Source organism: Rhinoderma darwinii, chromosome 13, assembly GCF_050947455.1.
Source record: "Rhinoderma darwinii isolate aRhiDar2 chromosome 13, aRhiDar2.hap1, whole genome shotgun sequence".
NCBI classification, from domain to species: Eukaryota; Metazoa; Chordata; class Amphibia; order Anura; family Rhinodermatidae; genus Rhinoderma; species Rhinoderma darwinii.
This window is the reverse complement of record NC_134699.1, coordinates 34,717,533-34,733,704: the sequence shown is the minus strand read 5'-3', so window position 1 is coordinate 34,733,704 and position 16,172 is coordinate 34,717,533. Positions and strand designations below refer to the sequence as shown.

The following is a 16,172-nucleotide window of genomic DNA, read 5'->3' as shown; positions in this document are numbered from 1 at the left end:
GGTTTCCTAAAAACAGCTTTTAGATTTTAAAAAGCGTCTGCTGTACTACCATATGAATGAATGTGTCATGCTTTGTCTACATTACCTGGTCAACAAATTACTGACTCTACTGGATGTAATATTGTCTTATAGCTAGTAGAAGTTTTAGCAATTTGGTATCGGGGATGAAGCATGAAAGAGTCTTTCATATGGTCCTATAGCACTCACCGTCGAAAATTTGAGAGCAGACACTGTGGAACATAGATTGGACAGGGTCCCCTTAAATCCAAATACTTGGGGCATCCACTGCATGTAAACCAAATATTCAGTTTTTCTAGCGTTATCTTGTAAAGAAAAGTGGGACCAGAACCCAGAGAGAGGAAATGGCTAAAGTTTAGTTGTAGTGATCTTGTACTAGGGCATTGCTATAGGGGGTGCAAAGATAGCAGTTGCACCCAGACTCTGGTACCTGAGGAGGACCAAAGGCTTCTTTGCCACATAAGTGGAAATATGTGGCCTGAGGAAGACACTGGTACAGCGTTGAAATGCGTAGCCACCATTGTTTGTAATAAATATATATCTTTTAAAATATTTCGCTTGCTATTTCCCGTACTTTCTATCAGCCACGTAGCAGCGCCTTATAAGATCCTTCCTTTTCCATTTTTTCAATTATCTTGCCACATAAGTAGAAACTAGCATTATAAATGACACGTGGTAGGGGAAGGAGGACTGTTCCAGATTTTGCATTGGGACCCGGAAGTTTAAGTTACACCTTGAAAATGCTAAACTTCCATTAAATAAAAAGTTTCTGTAAATTAGAGATGCACAGTCAAATAATTTAACCCCCATTGGTTATCTCCGCAATGAATGAGTTAGGCATGAATTTTCTCAAATGGTTTAAGCATCTCATTAGTAGAGGGATATGGAACAGGGGAAGTTACCCTCTAGAGAGATTAGTTGTTAATTAAAGCCATTTCTGCCACTTCAACAACTGCACATTAAAAGCTGTTTTACAAAGGAAGGGAAAGGAGAGGCAGCTGGGGAATGAGAAATCGCTATTAACAGGAGGAGAGATGCGATGCCCTGGACATAGCATGTGTTAAAGCTGCTTAGAGCTCATGATGAGAGGAATGCTTGATGAGTCTTTATGAAGAATAGACAGGAATGTGTAAGATGGGACAGTAGAACACTAATGTTACATGACATGCCCTCTTGGAACTGTATAGGTGTCATGTAAGCATGGTCATTTAACTTACTTGATGTCGTTCTGTCAAGAGTTAATAGGGTCCTTTTGGGACTGACTAACTAAAAAGTTAGTTCATCACAGAAGTAACCCTTTCACATATTTTAATATATATATAGTAACACAAGTGGTCTCCCAAAGTGCCAGTCAGAAAACTGGAAAATTTATACTAGAGAGAGAATAGAACATAACACTTGCCAACTCTGACTCCTCCGAAAAGGAACAAGTCCAATTTGTACGTTTTTGGGGAGTCACTTTCAATTCCCCCTGACTGCCAATTTGGGGACCATTTCGTCACGCTATTGTGCAGCTCTTTGTTTACATTTCAGCAGCAATGATGTGCCATTCTTACTGGCATCACAGCTGCAGTCAGTAACTCGCATGTCATTGCTGCTGCTGCTATGTAAACACAGGCCGTCGGGAGGCTATAGGAGCATCGGCGCTGGAGCGGCATGGGATTCAACAAGTGAGTAATGTGGGTTGTTTTTTTTTTTTGTTATTTTCTTAAATATTCTGTTGCCATATTTTTATTTAACCCCTTCAGGACCAAGCTCATTTTGGCCTTCAGGACCAGACCCATTTTTTCAAATCTGACATATTTCACTTTATGTGGTAATAACTCCGGAACGCTTTTACCTATCAAAGTGATTCTGAGATTGTTTTCTCGTGACACATTGGACTTTATGATAGTGGAAAAATGTGGTCGATAAATTCAATATTTACCAGTGAAAAACACCAAAATTTGGTGAAAAATTGCAAAAATTTGCATTTTTCTAAATGTAAATGTATCTGCTTGTAAGACAGGCAGTTATACCACACAAAATTGTTGCTAATTAACATCCCCCATATGTCTACTTTAGATTGGCATCGTTTTTTGAACATCCTTTTATTTTTCTAGGACGTTACAAGGCTTAGAACTTTAGCAGCAATTTCTCACATTTTCAAGAAAATTTCAAAAGGCTATTTTTACAGGGGCCAGTTCAGTTGTGAAGCGGCTTTTAGGGCCTTATATATTAGAAACCGCCAAAAAGTCACCCCATTTTAAAATCTTCACCCCTCAAAGTATTCAAAACAGCATTTAGAAAGTTTCTTAACCCTTTAAACGTTTCACAGGAATTAAAGCAACGTAGAGGTGAAATTTTCAAATTTCATTTTTTTTTGCAGAAATTCATTTTTATTCTATTTTTTTTGTAACACAGAAGTTTTTACCAGAGAAACGCAACTCAATATTTATTGCCCAGATTCTGCAGTTTTTAGAAATATCCCACATGTGGCCCTAGTGTGGTAATGGACTGAAGCACCGGCCTCAGAAGCAAAGGAGCATCTGGTGGATTTTGGGGCCTCTATTTTATTAGAAAATATTTTAGGCTCCATGTCAGGTTTCAAGGGCTCTTTCGGTGCCAAAACAGTGGAAATCCACCAAAAGTGACCCCATTTTGGAAACTACACCCCTTGAGGAAATTATCTAGGGGTATAGTGAGCATTTTGACCCCGCAGGTTTTTTGCAGAAATTATTGGAAGTAGGCCGTGAAAATAAAAATCGTCATTCTTTCAAAGATTATGTAGGTTTAGCTAATTTTTTCTAATTTCCACGAGGACTAAAGGAGAAAAAGCACCACAACATTTGTAAAGCAATTTCTCCCGAGTAAAACAATACCTCACATGTGGTAATAAACGGATGTTTGGACACACGGCGGAGCTTAGAAGGGAAAGAGCGCCATTTGGCTTTTGGAGCTCAAATTTAGCAGGAATGGTTTGCGCAGGCCATGTCGCATTTGCAAAGCCCCTGAGGGACCAAAACAGTGAAAACACCAAAAAAGTGACTCCATTGAGAAAACTACACCCCTTGAGGAATCCATCTAGGGGTGTAGTGAGCATTTTGCCCCCACAGGTGTTTCATAGATTTTATTAGAATTGGGCAGTGAAAATAAAAAAAATCCTTTTTCTTCAATAAGACGTAGCTTTAGCTCCAAATTTTTAATTTTCTCAACAAATAAAGGAAAAAAAGAACCCCAACGCTTGTAAAGCAACTTCTCTGGAGTACGGCAATACCCCACACGTGGTCGTAAAATGCTGTTTGGGCACACGGCAGGGCTCAGAAGGGAAGGAGCGCCATTTGCTTTTGGTGTACAGATTTTGCTGCATTTGGTTTCTGGTCGCTATGTTGCATTTGCAAAGTCCATGTGGGACCAAAACAGTGGATCCCCCCCAGAAGTGACCCCATTTTGGAAACAACACCCTCAAGGTATTCACCTAGGGGTGTAGTGAGCATGTTAACCCCACAGGTGTTTTGCAGAAATTCGTGTGCACACGATGTGGGAGAATGAAAATGGGAATTTTTCCTTAGATACGCCAATATGTGGTGCCCAGCTTGTGCCACCATAACAAGACAGCTCTCAATTATTATGCGGTGTTTCCCTGTTTTAGAATCACCCTACATGTGGCCCTAATCTTTTGCCTGGACATTCGACAGGGCTCAGGAGTGAAAGAGTACCATGTAAAATTGAGGCCTAATTTGGCGACTTATAAAGTATTGGTTCACAATTGCAGAGGCTTTGATGTGAAATAATAAAAGAAACCCCTGAGAAGTGACCCCATTTTGGAAACTGCACCCCTCAAGGCATTTATTAAGAGGTGTAGTGAGCATTTTCACCCCACATATCTTTTCCATAAATGATTGCGCTGCGGAAGGTACAAATTAAATAGTTTCCCTAGATATGCCAATTCAGTGTCAAATGTCATGCCCAGCTTGTGCCACTTTTTTTTATATATACACCGTTCACCGTACGTTATAAACTACATGTTACCTTTATTCTGAGGGTCAGTACGATTCCGGCGATACCAAATTTATAGAACTTTTTTATAACTTTTTGCACAATAAAATTACTTTTGGAAAGAGAATGTATTTTTTCTGTCGCCAAGTTGTGAGAGCCATAACTTTTACATTTTCTCATCGATGGAGCTGTGTGAGGGCTTGTTTTTTTTTGCGAGACGAGGTATAGATTTTATCGGTACCATTTTTGGATACATGCGACTTTTTGATCACTTTTTATTTCAATTTTTGGAAGACAGTGACCAAAAAAACAGTAATTATGGCAGTGTTTTTGAGGTTTTTTTTTACGGCGTTCACTGCGCTGGATAAATAACATAATAATTTTATAGTTCAGGTCGTTACGGTCGCTGCGATACCAAATATGTATGGCTTTATTATTTTTTTCAATAATAAATGACTTATAAGGGAAAAAGGGCGATTGTGTTTTGTGTTATTATTTGAAACTTTTATTGTATGTTTTCCAACTTTTTATTTTTACTTTTTTTACACTTTTCTTTAGTCCCACTAGGGGACTTGAATGTCCAACTATTTGTTTGATGTTCTAATACATTGCACTACCTATGTAGTGCAATGTATTGGAACTGTCAGTTGTTCACTGACAGCAAGCCGATCAGGCTCCGCCTCTGGGCGGGGCCTAATCAGCTTACGTAATGGCAGACAGGAGTCCATTGTTAGGGCTCCTGTTGCCATGGTAGCAGTCGCCAGCCTTGCCATCGCATGGCAAGGCTGCCGATTTTCTACAAACCTCTAGGATGCAGCGATCACAATGGATCGCTGCATCGAAGGGGTTAATGCCAGGAATCGGAGCTAGCTCCGGTTCCTGGCAATAGATCGGGGTGTCCGCTGTAACATACAGCGGACACCCACTGCTGATGACGCCGGCTCAGCTTCTGAGCCGGAAGCTGAGCCGGCGCCATCTTGCCGATGTTACCGGAAGCCTCCTGGGCCCCGCCGACGACGGGGCATAGGAGGATTCCGTTGCTGGCGGACCGGGAGGTAAGCATTAGCCCTCCGATCGCCTTTGCAGCCACCGGCAACCCAGCGATCACGTTGCTGGGGCGCCGGTGGCTATAAACTCCTCACATGCTGCGATCTCTATTGAACGCAGCATGTGAGGGGTTAATCGGTCCGATCGGAGGCTAGCTCCGGTCCTGGCCGATACCTTAGGGTGCCAGCTGTAACATACAGCTGTCACCCGGCGGTGATGTCGCTGGCTCAGCTCCTGAGCCAGCTTCATCTCCATGACGTATATTTACGTGAAAATGCGGTAAGCCACCGATTTTAATGACGTATATATACGTGATCCGGCGGGAAGGGGTTAAAGAAAAAACTTCTGGACAACCTTTTTAAGGAATAATTGTCAAAAGAAATAAAAATAATATTGTTTTATATTTCATAAAATAGGTTTAGTTATGTTTTATAAGAATAACAAGTTTTTTTGTAGGGATAAAGGAATAAAAATAAGATTGTACTTTATGTTCTATAGTTTTACATTGGGCATAACCTATACAACACACATTTAGTCATCACAGTCCAAAATCCAACTTTTTTATTTTTATTAATATTATTATTATTGCTCTAATGCAACTAAAATAAAAAAATGAAGCAACATCACAAATAGTCTTTATTAACAATCTACTGTTTTGTCAACAGCTTCTCTGCAAACGTATGTGTCTCCATGGTCTGGGCCGATTCAAGCTTTTCTGCTGCCTGAGGCAAAATTTGAAATGGCGCCCCAGTTCTTATTCGGCATCCCGCTGGCTTTTCTACATCACTACTACCCTCCAGTAACTTTTGCGGATGCACTGTCGGCTTGTTCTCCCCTGGCGTGCGCAGTGCAGCGATTAAGTAGGGCAGAGTACATCTCGCTGCACGGTGCGTGCCCATGCAATGGGAATTCCGAGAGAGTTGGAAGAGACTGGTAGTGATGTAGAACAGCAAGGGGGATGTCAATCGGCCATGGAAAGGTGGGTTTGGAGTCCAGACTGTGTGACTCTTCAGGATAGCGGCACTGCCTCATGATCCTTTATAGAGTAATTCGCATATAGCATGTGCCATTTTAAAAAGTGATTTTATAGATTTTACTGCATCTGAAAAAAAAAGCATTGATTATACAATGAATTGCAACAATTCCATCTGCCTTTCACTTTTGTTATTATAAATATATCCTATATAATTACAGCACCAGAACTAAGCTCCGTATATAAATACAGCACTAGAACCAAGCTCAGTACATATATACAGTACCACAACAAAGCTGAGTACATATATACAGTACCAGAACAAGGCTTGGTACATAAATACAGCCCCAGAACGAAGCTCAGTACATAAATACAGCACCAGAACGAAGCTCAGTACAGCCATTACAGCGGGATGTCCTGGCCATTACAGCGGGATGTCACCCGCTGGTGATGGAGCTGACTCAGCCTCTGAGCCCGCTCCATTACCATCGCGTACAGTTACGTGAGAAGGCGCTAACACATTAGCGCTGATGACGTAACCGTACATGATTGGGTGGAAAGGTGTTAAGGTGGACTGGTTCCCACATAAATATATTAGAATTAGAATAAGACAGATGGTTTCCTTATGAAAAAATAAATAAAATACTACTTCTTATAATGCGGTCTCTTCTGTGATCATGCAGTTCACGTATCACAATAATGGTGGTAATAGTGATTAACTTACTAATTAATTTTTTGCAGCGTTTTTTTGGCTTAGTTCTTTGCATTAGATGCAATGGGAAAAATGCTGCAAGACCAGCAAAAAACAAAGTGCCAATAAATGCTGCCAGTTCAAAATCCACCATTATTGTAATACGTGAACTGCATGATCACGGAGGAGACCGCATCATTATTATCCAGAAGAAAACCATTAGTCTTGTACCAATTCTAAAATATTTGTGTGGGAACCAGTTCACCTTCAGGGTACCTCCATCGTTGCTTTTGGATTAATTATACCCATTATTAAGCAATCCTTTTGTCCATGTCGGTCATTGTAACGCGTGAATACCTCTCATTAGAAGGGGCAATGGCTGCCCCTACATTTCTTCATGGGAACATTTACAAGTATATTTGTGTAGGTTGCCTGATGCTTTTATGGCGGTTGCAGTACTAGTTTTTCGTTCTTCACTGGAATCAATTGAGGACAGTATTTGCATGCATATTTTCTTCAAAAGTCAAGCAAATGGAATATTTTTTTTGCCTTTCTGACTAATGTATTTTGCGTGTTAAGTTCCACTTTCTTTTCCCCGTATGTAGTTGGGAAAAATACATTACATTACTTTGTTCTTTCAGTCTAAACTGAAGACACATAACAATGTATGCAGAAACAGAATACAGTTTTGTAGAAGTTTTCTTCTGTTAAAGCCTAATTCCGTTCAATACCTGAAAAGTGTGACTGGAGTTCACCTCAACATCCCCGTTTCCCCATAGTTATATTTACATGGGTCCAGCTAAGATGTAGGGACCCTATTTGGTGGGTTCCTTGCAACATTGTAGAGTTTTATTAGCGTCTGTGACTTATGACTCCACTTTTGTCTATCGACTGAGTCTGGTATTGCAGCTCGACCCTATTCAGCGAGGGAGGCCAAAGGGTAAAGAGTGGCATTGCTCTCTTAGCATGGTTGCAGCGCTGATAAAGCACATTGTTTTTTTTTTTTAGGTTATTTCATTTTCGTAGCGAAAAAGCGGATCTTTTAATCTTTTTATTTTTTTTTTCAGTTTCTATAGACATCATGTGCCATAGTTTGTTAGGCTAGATTATCTTAAAAAAATTTTTCTGTCTTATTAAAGTTAGATGGGGAAATTGATCTATTGTAGATTTATTTTTATTTTTGTCGCCACATATTGAGAATGAGACTGCAGAACTAATGCCTGATGTCTAATCCGTTTTCCATTGACCTTAAAGTGGATCTGTCGTCATACTATGCTACCCTGTTAAGCGCCTGCGTATTATGGGGCAGGTTCACTCTATTATTAAGACAAACTGCACAAAAAATATTGTGCTGCTTGGCCAATAGCAGCTAGCAAATAATACACTGGTCTCAGGGTATGTTCACACGTAGCGTAAATCCTGCGGATGTTTCGCAACAGATTTAATTGCGGAAAATTTGCAGCGTATTATAGGGGATTTGAACAAATCTCATCAACACATAGCAGAAAAAATCAGCCAAAGAAACATTTATAAATTGACTTGCGGTGCGGTTTTTTAACCAGCAGTATTCCATTTATGCTTTGGAATCGCTGCTTTTCTGTTGCAGGTTTTCGTTATTGAACTCAATGAGGAGGTAAAACCTGCAACAGATAGCCAATGTTGTAAATCGCAACTCCAAAAAAAAAAAAGAAAGAAATGCTTTTTTTTATTTAAAATTAATAAAAAGGTTTATACTTACCACCCGGCAAAGACAACCGCCTGTCGCCTGAAAATTATTGTGCAGGGGTCTTATTCTAATTAATAGGACATGTGCACAATACTTGTCTGACAGCTTCCTCGGATACTTGTTGAATGGTTGCCTCGGGAACTGTCCCATCCGGTGTGCAGGACTGTCTCTCCACGCCCAATATCAGGGAGGCGCAGGACAACCCCTTTACATTTTTAATATAGGGGCTTTTTTTTTTTCTTTCTGTGAGGTGAGAAAACATGCTTAAAATTGCCCTTCCTAAACATTAGCATCGCTCCTCACCAAACCTATTACTTGCCCTCCTCTTTGTGCTGGGTCATGGGTTTGGGGTAGAGATTATGAGCTATGCTTATTGATAATACACTTATCAGGGAGTCTATGGCAGGGATTGTGGCCTCCTAGGTGCGTGAGTTAAGAGCGGGTGACGTGTTTCGCGCTAGTGACGGAGGAGGCAGCCACAGTGACGTGGCGCTTCATAGCTACTCCTCCTTTTCTCACGCCTGCAACTGCTTTGCCCTGTAGTACGGAAATGCGTGACTGCTGGACCGACACAAATGTTGTTGCCTAACAGACAGCCTGCGAGCTACAGATTGGGGACCTCTGACCTGAAGGAATAAATGGAATGGGTCAACGGATCTGTTCTTTTAACCGTTTAATAAAGATTAAAAAAAACATGACCCCCACCCCCTCACTACCATTATCACATTTATTTTAGAATAAGCATCATTGTCCTCAAATGATACTGTGATTGTAGTAGAACGGAAAAAAGGACCACCGGCGCTGCTATAAATGAACTCCAAGCCAAAGAGATTGAATTAATGAGTATTTATTTCCAAGGAATGGGCTACGCGTTTCGACGCCGGACTAGCGTCTTCATCAGGCCAATACCTAATTACCGGTATTGGCCTGATGAAGACGCTAGTCCGGCGTCGAAACGCGTAGCCCATTCCTTGGAAATAAATACTCATTAATTCAATCTCTTTGGCTTGGAGTTCATTTATAGCAGCGCCGGTGGTCCTTTTTTCCGTTCTACTACAATCACATTATCGACAGCAAAGTATTTTGCTTGTGCACGGACCTGGCTGCAGCTTCTTGCTTGTGTGATACTTTTGGTATCCATACCCTCAGGTGAGCAATTTTCATAATTATTATTGCTCACGTACTCCCTCGTTTTTATTGCACTATGTGGCGCCGTGTCTCCTTTTATCTTTTCATCTAGTCAAATGATACTGGTCTTTTGTGATAAAGAAATAGCCTATTGATTTGATCCAGTCCATGTGAATTGAACATAAATCCTGTTTCTCTTTGCCCTCTTCCCTATATTCATAGCTACCAAGGTAACTACACACTGAAGAAATCATGTTTGTAAATGTCCTTTCAGAAAAATCAAAGGTTATAGAACACGCCGCTCCGTTGTCTATGAAAAGTGAAAAAGAAAAAAAATGCATTCTTTTGCTTAGGCGCTCATTCAGACTTATAAGAGAAATGAAGTGGAGTCGGGTGACGTTTGCTAATTCCAAGCTGTGCAGTTTGACCTCCCATTTCTCTGAGCAGCGTGTGGCCATGTACAAGTTTTAGAAGTTTACTTTTCATACCACTTTACTTATTTTTTTAATGAAAGCTGTCGGGCAGTGGGGGAGGAGCAGAAAAGAAACCAGAATAAATGTATAGTCATGAAGACAAGTGATGTAAGCTAAAAACAGAAACATAATGGAGAATCACGTAATTGCAGAGCGGTGAACGGAAGCATCCGTCATTACAGCCATCCAGCTGAGGTATAATTACGAGACTTTACAATCATCGCAGGATAAGGTCTCTTATTTCCTTAGGATCACTGATGCCACTACAAAAGTAACAATGGAATAAAGACAGCAGACAAAAGGATTTGAAGAAATAAATTTCCGCGGTGATTACCAAATAACCATAAATAAATGCAATAATTCAAATGAACTTCCATTTGTTATTAATCCAGTATAAAGACCATATAAAAAATGTTCAAATATTAACTTTAGTCCTTGTCCACCCAGCGTTAACGGAGCGGCAACCGACTAACAACACCACGACAAGCAAGAACACTTCTTTCAGTAAGGGCCGGTGGGGGCTGCTTCAGGTTCCTCTCCTCAGACGTGCAGCAGACTGGACGGAACCTTTATTCTCCAAAGTAGCAGCTGCCAATCAGGACGCTGTTGCAGAAAACTTTCCTGTCACAAGGAATCTGCAGCACAAATCAATAACAGGTGGGTACCGAATGCATCCCCTCCATGGAACCTACCATTACCTGCGCCTTCTGGAGGGGGTGGGATCCCACGGGTGGAAGCCTTGGGACTGTTAGGTCTAAATGAGCGCAATGATTTAAGTGCATTTTTAAGCTAAAATATGTTACTCTACCTATTTGACATTAATGTTACTGTGTTCACCCTGTCTAACTGAAATATGTTGTATATTTATGTATCAAAACTATGTGTCATTAACGTTGCCTTTAATTTGTATATAAAGCTGCAGTGTCCGTTCGAACGCAGGGGCCTTGACGAAGCGCGGGCACGCATGAAACGGCCAAAGGCGATCTTCCACATACCATACTGCTGTATGCAAATAATGAAGAAACATTTTCTAGGTGGTGAGTGCAGTGGATCAATCTCCTCACTAAATATATAAAGGAAGTTTACAATAATTTTTTCATATCATTCGATAAAGTGAAAGATCCTTGGAAAACTGAGAAGAGTTCCTCTCAGTCACTGCCGAGCCTTTACCATGGAAAACAGGACTGTGGGCACCACCAGGACTGAGATGTCAAATCCACCAGAACTTCCGCCGGAGGCAGAGCCAGTGCTTCAAAGGAGTACAAAGATGGCAGACCTGGGGGCCTTTGTTAGGCCCACAGGCTGTCATAGCAACTGTTGTTACCAGCCGCTCGCGCTGCGGGGGGGGGGGGTGTGATGGTGTGTTTGAGGGGGCGCCCCCCTGATTCTATCACTTTAAATGCCGCGGCATTTAAGTTGTTAAACGGGCGGAATCAAAGTGAACTTTGATTCCGCCCGTTGCAGTAAGGTGTCGGCTGCGCATAATAACAGCAGTCACCCGCTGTGTATGGAGCGAGCTCAGCCCGTGAGCTCGCTCCATACTGCCCCTTAACCCTCATTACGTAGTCACGTGATTTTGCGTTAAGGGGTTAATACTGGTGCAGAGAGCTTTATATTGTCCTATTGACCAGCAAACATCTGGCGGCTGCGTTTGTGAATCCAGCCTATTATTGTTAGATTTGTAGATTCCAATTCTCAATTCACCTGACCTTGTGCAATTCTCTGAGAGTTGAATCTGTATTGTGATTTAAGCCACATACAAATCTCGCGATCTACTTGCTTTACAGCTATAATCCTAGAAATACTTGAGTATAATCGATTTTGGACACTGAACTATCATTGAGTTGTATAAGTGCTCTTTTCTTTGATGCAATCTCGCAAGAAGTCAGATGAACTTCATTCAGTCATTATGAGCACAGATGTTATACACATTTGGTTGATAAATCTTCTGTTACATTTAAGATAATATTTTTTTTACCTGCTTAGTGACCGAATGGAAGTACAATGACAAACTCCATTGTTCCTCTAGTAAAATAAAAAAAAATAAAAAAGACCTGGACTACACAATGACATTCCCTTAACAAACCAAGCAGGCACCCACCTAGAGTTGCCGCTACACTGGTAAACCACCAGCTTATCCGGTATTTAGACTGTGTTACTGGCAATAGCACATGCGGGTATTTTTGCATTATAAAACATTGGTTGCACAGTCAGGTTACTTCCTACTTAGATTGGATACTCCTCCTGTACCAGGTCACCCAGCCCTGGGAACATCAGTAGCCTCAGGACTATGTCAAGTATGTGATGGCACCAGTGGGATATTGCTGTGGCAAGGGAGCAGAGACCCTTCTATTCAGTAGCCGGACATGCGGACTCTGCCTGCCTGTGCAGCCCTGAGAGTCAAGAGTGGAGGATGAGGATACTGACTTTGTTACAAGAAGTCGTTGTCTATCTGGCAAATCCCACTCAGTTTGAAGTTCTACCCCCAAAATCACACCCGCTTTTTACCCGTGTTGGGGTATACTTACACTTATCGAGTTTGTGTGCATATGGGGGTGGGGGGTGGCACTATATACGAAAAATCGCTGCAAAAAAGGGCACATGTATATGCATGCTAACACTGGGTGGTATTTTTGGAGAAGGTGGCAACTCTGGACCCCCCTGAATTACAGTCTCTGATACGCTCACTCAATTTGTTCAAAATGTGTGCTAAGTACTTCACAGGGCTGAAAAAAAAAGAGTAGGCAGGAGGGACAGCAGCCTAAGGTCCCTGGTGTAACCTGCTTTATAAATGTGGGCCTGTGTCTGTCACTTTGGGCACTGTGGTTGTCTCTGTTATGTGGACATTGTGGATGACAAGTATGGTGGCACTGTTACGGGGAGTTGCTTTCTAGCATGTTTTCTTTGCGTGCCTTGGTTGTCTTGTACCGCTTCTAGAGCCTCATATTATAAAATTTAAATACGTGCAGAATTATATTGTAAATGTGTATAAATATTCCTAACATATCCATAGCGCAATAGTGCAATTTTCCGTTTATGTATATATGCTTTCCAGTCACTGCGGTTCAGCACATCTTTGTACATTTAATTTTTTTGTGACGTGTGGACCCACTCCTTTGTATAGAAAATTAGAGGTTGTCACAGCTTCGCACCTGCGACCGGCATTGCAGAGTATAGTAATATATAATCTAAATATAAAGAAGACCGCCAGCAGGAAGACCGTGAACAACCAGTCCATGCCACTGGACCCCGTCAAAACCAGCGAGTAGAAGTGCTGGTAGGGAATATCCGTACATGCCACCACACTACCTGCTGGCACTGTGATGTGGACACTGTCCATTCACACAGGAGTTGAGGCCTAATCAGGTCACCTGCTATCTATGGCATCTGTTACTAAGGAACAACCTAAACATATAAAGCACTATATTATGCATGTATGACAAGCCACCATTAAAATCTAGTGTTTTGAATATTCAGATTTTTGTAAATCTCGGGCCCAGCACTGAAGGGGTTTTGGCACCTAATGAGCGCAGTGTCACTTTCATTCTGAAAATAGATGGGTGTCTCCAGCTCATCTAATATTATATATGAAGATTACTTAAGGTAGAATTTCCCTTCATTAAAGGGATTGTCCAGTGTGGAGAACCCCTTACCTCATAACAGGTCCTCTGACAATGCTAAACCCCCACCTTCATCATCATCAGCTGTTATCATGGAAGGAAGTCACTGTATAGCCCTCCATGGCACCCATACAAATCAATGGGCCATCTTTGAAATTCATTGACAAGCCAGGTGGCTTTCTGGTATTTTTGAGGGCAAGAATAGTGCAGTATGAATAGCTATTGATGATGTAAAAAATGCCAGAACCTTGAACGAAACCTGACGGATCCCTTTGACTTTGATGGGATCCGTCAAAAACCTGATGCATCACCACACTCATGGCTGCTTTGTGTACCGAAGCCATGGCTCTAAGTGTGAATAGAGCCTAATAGAAGAATGGTCTCAAGTGTGGAAACTCTGCTCTATTCCATCCATATGCATTAATAAGGCAAAAAAAATTGTCTAAATTGTGAATTGCAATGAAGAATTGAGCCCTCCATACAGGCTTGGATTGAAACCCTGTTCATATAGGGTAACTGTTCCCAATTCATTGCCTCCCTTAAGTATTTAACCATTGATTATATGTAGATAATTGTATAATAAACAGCCGTGAGTTGCCAAATAGACTTATTCTACAGTGTGAAAACTTGTCTAACTGCATAAATTACCTTATTATAGTCTGGCTAAATAGCTTTTCCCCCAATACTTTCTAATTGTTCATCTCTCTGATGACATTGGCACATTAAGTAGAGGAGACGGAGGAGTCTGGGTTGGCTGCGTTTATTGTGCATTTAGTGGTCATGACCCCTATATTTTTTGGGGAAGCGAAAAGTACAGAAAATGGTAAAAGTTCCTTTTTAAAGCAGTTAGTTAATCATTTTAGGTTTTACAAATTATTCTTTAGTTTGCATCTGCTCTTTGCTTGTAGATTTTTTCTAATACCAATGACATTTTCTGCCATAGAGATGGAGGGCAAAGGTCTGGAAGGATTTTTTTTTTTGCTGGCTTCTGATAATGTTGCTTTGGGTTAAAGCAAAGTTAATTATAAGAAATGTTAATAACACATTTTAATTAGGTAGTTGGGAGGGGGTGTAGGTTTTGCTGTTGGCGATCAGTCACTTTCCTACCTGCACTAGTAAAAATAATTTATTGGATGTGGTTGCTGTGCATTGCAAAATCACTGTTCTCAGCATTAGCCTCATGCACTCACCATATACAGTCTGCTGAATTCTCATGTTTAGTTATACGGAGCTGTAATATGGTTTTCATTCTGTACCGTCATATGTCTCCGATTTCATATGGAGGGTTTTTCTGTCGAATGCCATGGCATGGTCCACCAGACGTGTCTAGGCTAGAACAGCTCCATATATCCGGCATTCAACAGTGTATTGTACTGCGAAACAGAATTGAATCCTGAATTGGATTTTTATGTGTTGGGATGTGGATCTCCATGTGTGGAAAAACAGAGCCATCATTTGCCCTAAAACCCCAACAAAAACATTATGTATTAACGTAGCAATTTTTGAGGTAAAGTGATGATGTACTTTGTACAGCACAATACTGCCACTTATGATCTAGCCTTAGAGGTAAACTGTTAGCAGGGCCTGATTAAGGGTATGTGCACACACACTAATTACGTCCGTAATGGACGGACGTATTTCGGCCGCAAGTACCGGACTGAACATTGTGCAGGGAGCCGGGCTCCTAGCATCATACTTATGTACGACGCTAGGAGTCCCTGCCTCGCTGCAGGACAACTGTCTCGTATTGAAAACATGATTACAGTACGGGACAGTTGTCCTGCAGAGAGGCAGGGACTCCTAGCATCGTACAGAAGTATGATGCTAGGAGCCCGGCTCCCTGCACTGTGTTCGGTCCGGTACCTGCGGCCGAAATACGTCCGTCAATTACGGACGTAATTAGTGTGTGTGCACATACCCTTAGAGTTGATGCTGCCCTAGGCACTTTTGGTGCTGACGCCCCTTATAACTCCTGAAATTACAGAAACAGCATATCTCGCTGACATTGTGGCTCCAGTGCTGGACCCAGGAAAGGTAAATAATGATTGCTTTGCTTTTTAATGTTTTACTAATAATTGTTTTTGTGTTTTTTTTACATGTTCGGTTGTTGGACTACTTCGGATTCGAGAACAGCATTTTTTTATGCTCAATAAAATGGTTAATGAGGGTTGTGTGCTTTTTTTTTTTTTTTTTATTTCAATAAAATATATTTTTTTCCTCAGTTTTTTTTTTTTTTTTTTCTTTATTTCTACTGCCTTAGTAATGGCCGTTGTCTGATTGACATCTTCCATTACTAATGCGGGGCTTAGTGTTAGCCAGTGAACTAACACTAACCCCCCATTATCACCTCAGTACCTGCTGTTGCTATGTTGTATCTGGCTGGTTATGAAATGTATTTTTTCTTTAATTTTGTAATATTATTATTTTATTTTTTTAATAAGCAAATAAATATGTGGGGTCCCTCACATTTTTCATAACCAGCTAGATACAACATAGCAGAAGGCTAGCAACCAGGGTG

At 41.1% G+C, this 16,172-nt stretch overlaps 1 long non-coding RNA gene across 1 annotated transcript; it reads left to right on the top strand.

The window, feature by feature from the left end:
- The first annotated feature begins 4,948 nt into the window (after positions 1–4,948).
- On the top strand, positions 4,949–13,094 carry LOC142665671 (uncharacterized). The gene is made up of 3 exons (XR_012851538.1): positions 4,949–5,051; positions 10,482–10,691; positions 10,951–13,094. It is a non-coding gene; the product is annotated as an uncharacterized LOC142665671 (long non-coding RNA).
- The last annotated feature ends 3,078 nt before the right edge of the window (positions 13,095–16,172 follow it).